At 41.2% G+C, this 12,212-nt stretch overlaps 1 protein-coding gene across 1 annotated transcript in view; it reads right to left on the minus strand.

The window, feature by feature from the left end:
• The window catches only part of LOC137204225 (netrin receptor DCC-like), a 549,964-nt gene that overhangs the window by 412,532 nt on the left and 125,220 nt on the right, over window positions 1-12,212 (minus strand). The gene's annotated exons all lie outside the window — the stretch shown is intronic.

The following is a 12,212-nucleotide window of genomic DNA, read 5'->3' on the forward strand; positions in this document are numbered from 1 at the left end:
CCTGGGCTCTCTAACACTGCCTTACTGAGGAGTAGGTTTGCTTACTGATACAAGAGCTTTAACTTCGTCAGATCTTCTTTGCCAAAGGAAATGTATGATCAAGGGGTGTGTACTGGTCATTTACAGCTATATTCCTTGTCTCGCTTTAAAAACTTTAAGAAACATGAGAAGAACCCTCATTTTAAGCAAATGAATTAGAATAGGTTGATAACTGAAGCAGTCACATGTTTACCTCTATTTAATAAATTAGAAATATTTGCTTCTTTTTCCTGGAATATTAGACTGATACAGTCTTGAATAATGAGGACAGCAGAACAGACGGAGCAAGTCCTTTAGATTTAGGCTAATCTCAGTTTTCATACTCACTGGCTATGTGACTTGGGGCAAATTTCTTTCCTTTTTTTTTTTTCTTTAGGGGACAAATTTCTTGACTGCTCTGAGTCTTATAGTTAATAATACATTTGACTATGTCATGAGGAGAACTATATGGAATATGTAGCATAGCTTTGGTGCTCCATTTATGATAGCATCCTTTATGACCGATGGGATCTATTATACATATAGGATTTGCTACCAGTCAAGAAATAACACAGATCTGAGAACAAAAATACTCTATGAAATAGTTTCCTTGAGTATGGTTAAAGCAGAGCTCAGAACCCAAGACAGAAAGAGAGAAAGTGGTCTTCAGAGATTCACTTTAGCATGGGAGGTCATTTCCTTTATATATATTTTTTATTTTAGCCATGTTGATACAGAAAAGATCAAATTTAACAGGAAATTTTGCCTGCATTTGTCCTCAGATTACACTTGAATGGATTAGCCAACAACAATAATTTTGGAATTAGTGTGGGAGGAAGAGAGCACCACTTGAAAAAAGAACTCACTCAGAATGTGTGTGTGGGGAGGACAGGGGGCAAGGAGACTGGTGCACAGGGAAGCTTTTACAGATGTGCTAGTAGATTTCATTGCCCAGAGACATTCCCAAAATCATATCTAAATACACTACAGTAGAAATTTCAAGTTAAGACTAAGGGACAGGGAATTCCCTGGCGGTCCAGTGGTTTGGACGCCACACTTCCACAGGTTCGATCCCTGGTCAGGGAACTGAGATCTCCATAAGCCCCACGGTGCGGCCAAAAAAAAAAAAAGCGATAAACAAAATGATGACAGGGTGCTTAGATTCTCCAAGATGATGAAATGGGTCTTTGGTGGTAGATGACTTTTCTAATACAAGGCAGTAAGAGAAAAGTTTATCCTAAAAATATGGATTGAGTGGGCAGATTAAATCCATCCTCTCAAGCAAAAACTATATATCTTTTAGCATTTAAAATGGGGCTTCCCTGGTGGCGCAGTGGTTTAGAGTCCGCCTGCTGATGCAGGGGACACGGGTTCGTGCCCCGGTCCGGGAAGATCCCACATGCCGCGGAGCGGCTGGGCCCGTGAGCCATGGCCGCTGAGCCTGCGCGTCCGGAGCCTGTGCTCCGCAACGGGAGAGGCCACAACCGTGAGAGGACCGCGGACCGCAAAAAAAAAAAAAAAAAAAAAAGGGGAAGAATCACTGGTCCTTTACAAGGAGTCTGGTGCTATGCTAAGCATTATACACATGTGTACATGTTGTTTAATTCTCACAAACAGGCCTATGAGGTAGTTACTATTATTCCCACCATTTTCAAAGGAGGAAAATGAGGAACAGAAGTCAACTAACTTTCCCAAGGATAATACCCGGTGTTAGCAATCTAACACCAGGGCCAACAAGCTTCCCTCCCACACCAGACAAGCTATACCTCAACTGACCATGCATTACCCACAATTTCTAGCACAATGCCTTCCCTGCATGTAGTATGTGCCCAGTAAATGCTGAATATTCCTCCTACAGTTAAAGACACTGACGACATCTGTGAGAATGCATCTATGAGAGTATTAGCTCCTTAAATCATGATTAAGCAAAAATTCATCAGAAGGGATAATTTATCAGATTAGTCTAGCAGAAAACATGGATCTGAGGATTTAGGAAAAAGGAAAAGCCACATTTGATCTAAGAGAGGAAGAAAGATCATGTTCATAGTATCAGACACTTCCTGGTGGGGCTCAATAATGGGATACTGGGAACCTCTGACATCCAATCAGGAAGATGGTAATTTGAATGGGAAAAAAGATGCTAACCCTCCCCCCTCCTTCATATTACTATGGGGTGACTGTCCTTGGGCTACAGTTGATGGCTTTAGTGCCACATACCTAACCATATCAGAATCCAACCACTTCTCATGATGTGGGAGGCTCTCACATCAAGTTAACTCCTTTTCAGAAGATAAAGATTTAAGAGGTATTAGAACAAGAGGCATCAGCTACCATGTTTCTTTACTACATGGTGGAATATGCTGACCCACCCCACGAGAAGATAATACAGCCTGCAGGGGGTGCCAGAGAAGGAAAATCCTAGAATCACACAAATGCCTGGTCCACCAAGTTCCTGAGGCCAAGATGCTGCTGATTCTTCCCACCACTTAGTGTTATGAAGACTACTTTGCATACGGTTGGCTCCTAAATCCACCATTTTTCTTAAACGGGTTATAGCTGGGTTTTTGTCACATACAACTAAAACAGAGAAGGAAATCTTCAGACTATCATACTTTTAGCTTGTTCTCTACTGTTTTCCCCAAGGCACTCATAAGTGATGCTTTTACCTGATTCTCACGCTTAGGTTAAGTACTACGTAGCCCATCTTACCACCAGAATTTAATTCTTACTTAAGTGAGAAATAAAATTCTACTGTGAGGTCTTTTGTGTGTAGCAGTTAACCTACACTGAATTTTACAGGAGTGACTTATCCAAAGTCACCCAGCTAATTAGAAGCAGACCCAAGACTAGATGAAAATCTTGCTCCTTCAATGCCGTCCCCCCAAGACACTACATCATTTGTTACAAATGTGTAAAGGTGAAAGGGAGTAATTAAATTTTTATCCCCATCTAAATGAATGATTTTGACTAAGCCAGCATGCTTAAAAGGCAGTGGTATTACATGACAGATTATACAAATGAGAAGCTCGCCCTAATCTGTGCAACATTAAATGAGTAAAGGAAAGATCATTGCCTTCGGCTCAGAGAGCACTTCACATCAGTTTAATTAAACACCCACACGAAGACACACAAATGCACAAACACATCCCCCTAGACAATCACAAATCTCAATCTGAGGTTTGTTATGCAAACAAGCCAGGTGCCTCGAACTAAAACTTCAAATGGTTTCTGCCAGAAATGAAACAAACAGAACAAAAGGGAAAAGAGACAATGTGTCTACATTTATGGAATAAAAATTATGATTGAAGCCCTTAGGAGCGGAAGAAGCTACAAGTACCTTATTTTTAGCCTTGAAACTCACGGAGGATGGATTTTGATTTTCATTGAGCTTGTGCTGTAGGTAAGAAAGCTGACTGTAGTGAGACTGCTGGCTTGTATCTACCTCTAGAGCTTTCCTTCAGTTGTTTTAGGATTCAAACATTTCAAGATGGTATCAAAGTTCTTTCTAAAAGAGTGCATGCAGTTGTTACCTGGAAGAGAACTAGTTTCCTTGGTGAAACGATGTCCAGTGATTTTCTTTAAAGTATGGAAGGTAATAGAAGGTGAAGTAGGGTGGGAATGGGATCGGTGGACGTAGAAACCCTAATTGAAATTAAGATCCAAGTTGTTGTAATAGTTGCAAATAATCTGGCTAGACAAAAAGACATTGAGGAAATCCAGAATTGTTACCTTTAATTAATATTTATGCTTTGTTCTACAAACATTTCCTTCATTCTAATCACCCCCTTTTCCACCACCCTCTTCTACAATGTCCTTAACCACACAGCTCAGAAAGGCCAGAGAATCTCTCCTAATGGCTGAAATGGCAAAACCCTTCCTTTCTTGGGTGGCTGGTAGAAAGGAGAGATTGATAAGAACTTCCTTCTTTTAAGGAAAATGAAACCTCATCCCATCTCTACTTCCACATCCACAGGAGAAAAGAGAAAAAAAAAAACACTTGGCTCACACCTTCCTGTATCATCAACCCAATTTTTTCCTGTTTCAAGCACAAAAGTAATTATGAGCCCAACACTGAATAGCGCATCTTTTACCTTGACAGGAAGCGGGAATGATACAAGGGTTTAATGAGATTATTTATTATCCACCTTGTACACAGTATTTTCTGTCACTGTTGGAGTTTTGTGTTCATTTTCTTGCAAGCGGTTATTTTCATATTAGCTTTACCCTGATGTGTTACTACTGAATTTGAATGTCTCTAGAACGCATTCTATTTTCCATCTGGAAATCAGCAGAAAGGCCTTAAAACACCCCCATAAAATTGCTTAAGTATTATCTACCCCTAGACAGGAAGAAAGTCAAACGCCGGTGGATGAAGCATTTCCTGGGTATCCACCCAGAGTTTCTGTGATTAGTCCTCAGCCTCTTTACTTGTCCCTGTGGGTGTGGGAAGTAGCAGCATCATGACTAAAATTGTGATCAGTTCCCTTAGAACTTCTCTATATGTTCCCTGGTGGCGCAGTGGTTGAGAGTCCGCCTGCCGAGGCAGGGGACACGGGTTCGTGCCCCGGTCCGGGAAGATCCCACATGCCGCAGAGCGGCTGGGCCCGTGAGCCATGGCCGCTGAGCCTGCACGTCCGGAGCCTGTGCTCCGCAACGGGAGAGGCCACAACAGTGAGAGGCCCGCGTACTGCAAATAAATAAATAGATAAATATATATATGTTCTTATTCAAATCGGAGAAAGCCTAAAGAATAACTAATACCAAAGGCATAAATTACCTTCCTATACTTGTGTAGACATCAGTTCAGAGAATGAGGAGAATTTTAAAGACCAAATGGCGAAGCCCATTAAAGCAACAGACTAAGGAAAACCAGCTTGGAGGCCCCATTCCATGGTTCTTCATAACACAGCTAGAAAGTCATTCCCCTGGCTCTCTGAGTCAGGAGAGCACCAAAGGGAAGAACCAGATGGAAGGGTAGAGATCTGAGTTATTTCCTGGGTCTGTCTCTGTCAAGCTTTGTAATCCTGGAGAATTGACTCCCCTTCTCTGGGTCTCTACCTCCTGACCTATCAAAGTCTGCAACTCTACACAGCTTCAGTGAGTTCAGTGGGTGACAGAGGTGTCTGCTTTGGTCACCAGAAGTGAGACCAGGTCAACAGACCATGTGGCCCAACGTTTAAATCCATTATTGTCTCAGACTTGAAGCCTTAAACTGATGCCTCTGACAGGCTTGAAATCAGCAGACTTGAAGAAGGCAGAGAGGAAGCATGAAACACTGGCTCATTTGGAATCCTGGACGTTTTCCTTTTATCCCTCTCTTAATAAGTCTTACTATCTCCTATCCCCTCGACCACAACACCCACCTTCTTCCCCTTCTACTCCCCTATACCTTTACACCAGGGTGGTAATGTTGCAGGAATTGCTTTATTATTTTTTTCTCTGATAAACCTATTAGAATTTAAGGACAGAAAGTTGAAGAGATTTTCTCCTGCTAAAGTTATCCTGTAGTTTAAGGCTGGGCGGTAGTTTACAGCCCTCCTGAAGGTTCGATAGGATTAATCCTAAAACACCTTGGAGACACAGCAAAGTTTTTGGCAGCATTATATCAATTGATTTAAAAAAATGTGACCTGTAAGCTGAGTTGAGGGTCACTGCTGAACCTGAGAAGTACATCAGAAAAAGGTAGAAGGAGCTTGGGTAGACCCTCCACGCTCACCATTTCGAAGGTAATTGCTAGGAGGGATTGAGTCTCTGGCCGGAAAGACTCCACTGAGGAATTAAAGACCCTAGAGGAAGATAAGTGACCTTGATTGAAACATGGAGGCAGGTGATGTATTACGGGAGATGCCAACTGATTTGTTAAATCTATCAGCTGAAACTGACCACAGAGACCAGTGTCTTCAGCCAAATGTTTAGAATCCTACAGTCTTAACTAAAAAAGCAACACAACAGGCCACGCTGCCCTGGTCTTCCTCTAAAAGGTGAGCTATCTGAGAGCCAGGAATGAAAGGCTGGAGACTTTTGACAACCACATCCCTGGAAGCGGGTGCCAGAGCCCACATATTCGAAAAGTCTGGTAGTGTCCTTTCCACTAAACCAGGAGCCCCTAACCTCAAAGCAGAAATCAGCTTCTAGAAACAACTGAACCACGTAGTGAACTGGATTGCAAACAGCAGGCAACTCTGAAAACAACTCAATTTTTTCAAAACGTTGTTTGCTCATTAGCAACGGACTTTCCAGAAGAAACATTCCCAGAATACAGCTTTAAGTTTTGATGTGTACGCTTTCCTAATGTGGACAGGCATAGCTGGCATCCCTTCACTTTGAAAGATAGGGCCTGGGGCTTGAGGTGAATAAATCATTCAGTTAAGAAGTTCTGCTGTTTTCCTTCTCCTGTAACAGTTTCTAGCCTAGCACCCTCCACCCCTGTGGCCCCCTCTTTCCTATACCCATCTGGGGGTTGTCAAATACTGTCCCTAATTAAAAGTGTTATAATAACCTGTGAAGATGAGCTGCAAGCCTGAACCTGGACCAAGAAAACTGAGGCCATTCACATGACGGTTAGTGTCAAGTTACTCAGAAGAACCTTCCTTAGTCTTAAAGAGTAAAAACAGTGGTTCATGAAAATGACACACTCATTCGGCGTCAGGGCAACAGGATCTGAAGCCAAAAGTAGAAGCCCAGTGCTGGGCTTCGAATTTCCTTCTGTCAGTGCATCCACCAAATTCAGTCCACTGACTGAATCAGCAACACTGCAATTGAATTTCACACATCTCTAGAGATATAATGTGTGAGGGAAGGCCATGGATGATTGGAACATCCCAAGAGGCCCCTGCACATGGCGGCTGTTTCAGCAGGTGAGTGCAGAAAATGTGTTTTTCAATTATGCCTTCCCTTCTATATTATGAGCGAATAGCTAACACTTGAGTCCATGGAGCCTGGGTTGAGGGCTATCACATATACAGTCACACTATCACTACTTTTGGATGAGTTTCCCAACACCTCTATTCCTCTAGACCCCAGACAAACAGATGACCCTATTAGCTCTGCCTGAAATGCTAAATGCTATTTTAAAAAATTTTATTGGAGTATAGTTGATTTACAATGTTGTGTTAGTTTCAGTTGTATGGCAAAGTGAATCATTTATACATATACATATATTCATTCTTTTGTACATTCTTTTCTCTTATAGGCTATCACAGAATATTGAATAGAGTTCCCTGTGCTATATAGTATGTCCTTGTTGGTTATCTATCTTATATATAGTAGTGTGTGTATGTTCATCCCAAGTTCCTGATTTATCCTTCCCCGCCACGTTTCCCCTTTGGTAACCATAAGTTTGTTTTTGATATCTGTAAGTCTGTTTCTGTTTTGTAAATAAGTTCATTTGTATCATTTTAAAATTAGATTCCACATATGAGTGATATCATATGATATTTGTCTCTCTCTGTCTGACTTATCTCAGTCCGTATGACAATCTCTAGGTCCATCCATGTTGCTGCAAATAGTATTATTTCATTCTTTTTTTATGAGTAATATTCCACTGTATATATGTACCACATCTTCCTTATCCATTCCTCCATCGATGGACATTTAGGTTGCTTCCATGTCTTGGCAACCGTAAATAGTGCTGTAGTGAACATTGGGGTGCATGTATCTTTTCAGATTATGGTTTTCTCTGGATATATCCCCAGGAATGGGATTGCTGGATCATATGGTAGTTCTATTTTTAGTTTTTTAAGGAAACTCCATACTGTTTTCCACAGTGGCTGCACCAATTTATATTTCCACCAATAATGTAGGAGGGTTCCCTTTTCTCCACACCCTCTCCAGCATTTATTGTTTGTGGACTTTTTCGTGATGGCCATTCTGACTGGTGTGAAGCTATAACTTCATTGTAGCTAAATGCTATTTGTTCCTTTGGCTTAAGGCCCTACAAAGTTTTTTAAAATACAAACCTATTTACAGAGAAATATAACTGACATATTAATTTCCAGATAATTACGTGCATTTTAGAAGCAAATCACACCTTATTCGCTTGCTATCCCCTAGAAACCAATGCAAGGTAGCTATGCAGCAACTGTTAAGTGAAATAAATGGAAGGGACAAGTCTACAACAATAACATCGCACAGTTGTTTATCAGATTTGCTTTGGTCAGCCAAGCAGATCACTGAAAATAAAGGAACTAAGAGGAATCAGTCTCATGGGATTAACAAAAGTATGGATACCAAAGGGGAAAGGTGGGGTGGGATAACTTGGGAGTCTGGGATTGACATATATACACTATTGATACTATGTATAAAATATAAACTAATGAGAACCTACTGTATAGCACAGGGAACTCTACTCAATGCACTGTGGTTACCTAAGTGGGTAGGAAATCCAAAAAAGGGGAGATATATGTATACGTATAGCTGACTCACTTTGTAGTACAGTAAGACAACATTGTAAAGCAACTATACGCCAATAAAAATTAAAAGGAAAAAAAAAAGAGCGGTGGGAACGGTGCCCCCTAGAGGAGAAGTCAGGTGAGTGCAGACAACGGGCAGGAACAGAGGAGAAAGGTGGGGTAGCCTGGAGAAAAGAGGTCCCAAGACTAGGGACTGCAGGGGATCGGGGATTAGCACAGCAGGGCGTTTTGTCCATGAGGGTGAAAAGAATTTCCTGGTACCTGTCTATCTCACCACAGCATAAAGACTGCCTGTAAAAGACATCCTATAAAGAACTATCACGCCTTGCTCAAAAGTCTGTTCTTTTACAAAATTTCTTCTAGACATAGCATGAATTCAGGCTATGGTGTGGATGACCACGTGGTTAGTAAAGTTAATAAAGACTTTAGGATACTTCGTGTGACCCTAATCTGGTCTATCAGCCCCAGTGTGACGGGACAACCTCCAGAAAGCCTGCAGGAGACCCTGCCCTCTCTCACTGTTGCCTCAGGAAGCAATGACGTCATTCTTCTGCAGTGAAAACTGACTTCATTATCGCAGATTTCTTTTCAGTTCTCTGCCCTTCATGTAAGACAGAACTGCAAACATTTCCATATGAAAAACAATAATGAAAATTCAAGGTTCAGCAAGGTCACCCAAAGTATTCCAAAGCCTTTGAGGATGCCAGTTTTTCATGAGTCCTTTGCATAATTAAAAAGAGGCTCTGGAAGGCTCATCTGATTGCAGGCTTAGAAGCACCTGTGAGAGGAACCTGTCTTCTTGGTCATTATCCTGATATATATTTACCACAGGTTCCCTTCCATTTAGCCCCATCTAATTTCCTCTTCCTCTTGCAAGACACTAGGCTTAGAAATATGCTTCAAGTTCATACCGTAACCCAGAGCTGGGTGCTGATGAAGAATAATTTCTGTTGTTTTTGTTTGGATTTACCTCGGTCGATAAAACGCAGTCTTTCACAGATCATTTGCTGAGTCTAATCATGGTCGATCCTGAAGCATAAATGATAACCCTCAATAACGACATACACTGATGACAAAAGAGCTACGTGTGTTCTCTTTTACACGTCAAAGAAGAAAGCAGCCAGCGGAGGGAGTTGACATTCTATTTTCAGGGTGAGAATAGAAGAGAACCCATGTAACCCGTTGGCTGAGAAACAGACCAAGGATTGCCTCAGCACTAGGAGGTCAGTGTTAGGCGGAGACTCTTCTTTTTAAGTGTCTTATGGCAGATTCTGCCTATTTGTTACTGTAAGTGGGCAGTTCTTTAACTTTTACTGTGTTTGTGACACAAAATTAGATTTGAAGGTTAGAGCCCCTGCCTTCCAGGAGATCAACATCTAATTCTAGAGACAATAAGTGTGATAAAAGTATCAACAGCCGATTGATAGCTTTACACCGTTTTAAAGCTGTCATGGAATATGATACTTTGTCTCCCACTGGACAGTGTTTATGCTGTGTGCACAGATTTAGCAAACACAAAGGGACACTTGCATGGGGAATCACTGGGCTTCCTGATTTAAGTATTTGGAAGTCTCCCATTTGCTGAGCGCTTGGAAACCCCTCAAATGAAATGTCTTCTATCCTGGAATTTGGAATTCCACTCCTGCCTCTCTGTAGGCATGACTGTCTTGGTCAATCTCAGGCATACTGACTAAGTTAAAAGATGTAGAGCCCTTCCTTGATGTTACCATAGATTTGACAGTCAGAAAAATCTAGAATACTGGACAGAAAGTTGGGTGTGTCAGGTACCTTGTCAGTCTTGTAGGAAAACTACAATTTACATCTCCTCTTTCAATTATCTAGAACCCAACTCCTGCATAAGGGAAGGCTATTTGCAATCTGACTGGAAACCTACTTTTGTTCCCATAAGCTCACGATAGCCTACATGTAACAGAGCAGGGTGATGGTGGGAGGAGAATCAGGTCTATTCCTAAAGTGCCACAAATCACCAAATCCTGGATTATATTCTGCTTCTGATAGACAATTTTTAAAAAATTCTGACAGTATTTCCAGCATTCAATACATGGTACTAAATCTTTTTCTGTTTCTTCACAATCAAACACATCTGACCAGCTGTGACAGAAGGAATGCCATGTAACCACCAAGTCCCTCTTCCTTTCCCTCTTGAGCACATGATCGGGCACCTCCACGACTCCCTGGGGCCATGTGACTGCAATCTGTTCCAAGAATGTCAGTAAAAGTGATATGTGCCACTCCCAGGCCTTTCCCCCAATCTCCTATGTGATTCCACCTTCCTTCATCCCTCATCTGCCGGCTGGAGACAGGGGATCTGATGGAGGATTGTGAGGCTTCAGGTATGCAGGACCACAGGAGGAAGACGCCTGGGTCTCTGCATCACTCCATGGAATAGAAAGAGATACCCACTGCTTCGTATTTGGCTGTAACATGAGCAATTAAAAACCTTTACTGCATTGATTAAACCACTGAGATTTTATTTGTTACAGCAGTTAGCATACCCTGATTAACATCGTGACCTAAGTCAGATGAACATCCAATGAAAGCTAAAATTTCAACTTTTTTATCAAACCCAATTTCTTCTGTAATTATCAAAGTTTATGAGACTTGTACTTCTTACCATTAGTGTGAGTACCAGCCTCCCGTTTCCCACTCATTCTTATAAAATAAGTATATCTTAATATTCATATAATTGGAGAAACATTTCTCCATATGCAAAGTTGATTACGCTGTCTAAATCAACCTGTTGGCTAACAGCAGCATCACTGGGAGATGGCTTAAAAATGTTTTTCCAACAATGAACAAAAGTCTAAAGTCAGCATACGTTTAGGTGTCTTATTTGTTGTCAGTTTATAAAAAATGTAGGTGGGTCAAAAGTTAAGCATAACAGACTACTTGTAGTGGTTGCATGTCTAGTCCTGCAGAAAGGAGAAGAGCAGTTAAACAAGCAAACACTTTACTTTTAAAATTATATCTTAAGAAAACCAGCAGAAGTTTAATGTAGTAACATCTACGAGTTTTGAAATAGACGTGTAGACTGCAATCACGGGAGAGTAGGACAACTGGAAGGACATTATCGGTCCTCTGAGGGTTAGCTCAGTCCAACTCTCCCACTGTTTAAGTCTCTTGGCTGTTTACCATGGCAATCGTTGCTTGAGGTAGTAATTTTGCATCTGTTTTATTAATGAAAATGTTTACATTGCTAACATATTAACTATTAATAAGCCTTCAAATTGGCCATTGACAAAACCACAGAAATTAATGAGAAACAAATGCTACCATTAACTTGAAGTTTTGCTTGAAGGCATGGGATGAGGTTGGCCAATGAAACTGACTTCAGAAACTAATAAGAATTAGCAATTAAATGTTTCCCAAGAGCCCAGCAAAATTATCCAGTGAGTCTGAAAGACTCACTTGAGAAGATGTATTCCATCTTCATCCTTGCCTCTGCTCCTCCTTTGTCCTTCACTATAATCAGCCCTTTTGAGGAACACTTTTTAGGGTCACTATGTCATCTCAATTCCCCATATGAATTCTAAGTCTATGTGGTAAAGTATTCCTGGGTTGTATTCTCTATCCGCCTCTTTTATAGCTCATATTGTTTCATCTTGTCATTATTTGATGTTTCATATTTTATTTATAAGCCCATCTCCTCCCCCGCTGGATTGTGAGCTGGTCCACGGAAGAGAACTTGCCTTACTCATATCTGCATCCACAGAGCCTGGTGTATAGTCGGGGTACAAAATCTCTGTGGAAGAAATGAGTATA

Source organism: Pseudorca crassidens, chromosome 12, assembly GCF_039906515.1.
Source record: "Pseudorca crassidens isolate mPseCra1 chromosome 12, mPseCra1.hap1, whole genome shotgun sequence".
Classification (NCBI taxonomy): domain Eukaryota; kingdom Metazoa; phylum Chordata; class Mammalia; order Artiodactyla; family Delphinidae; genus Pseudorca; species Pseudorca crassidens.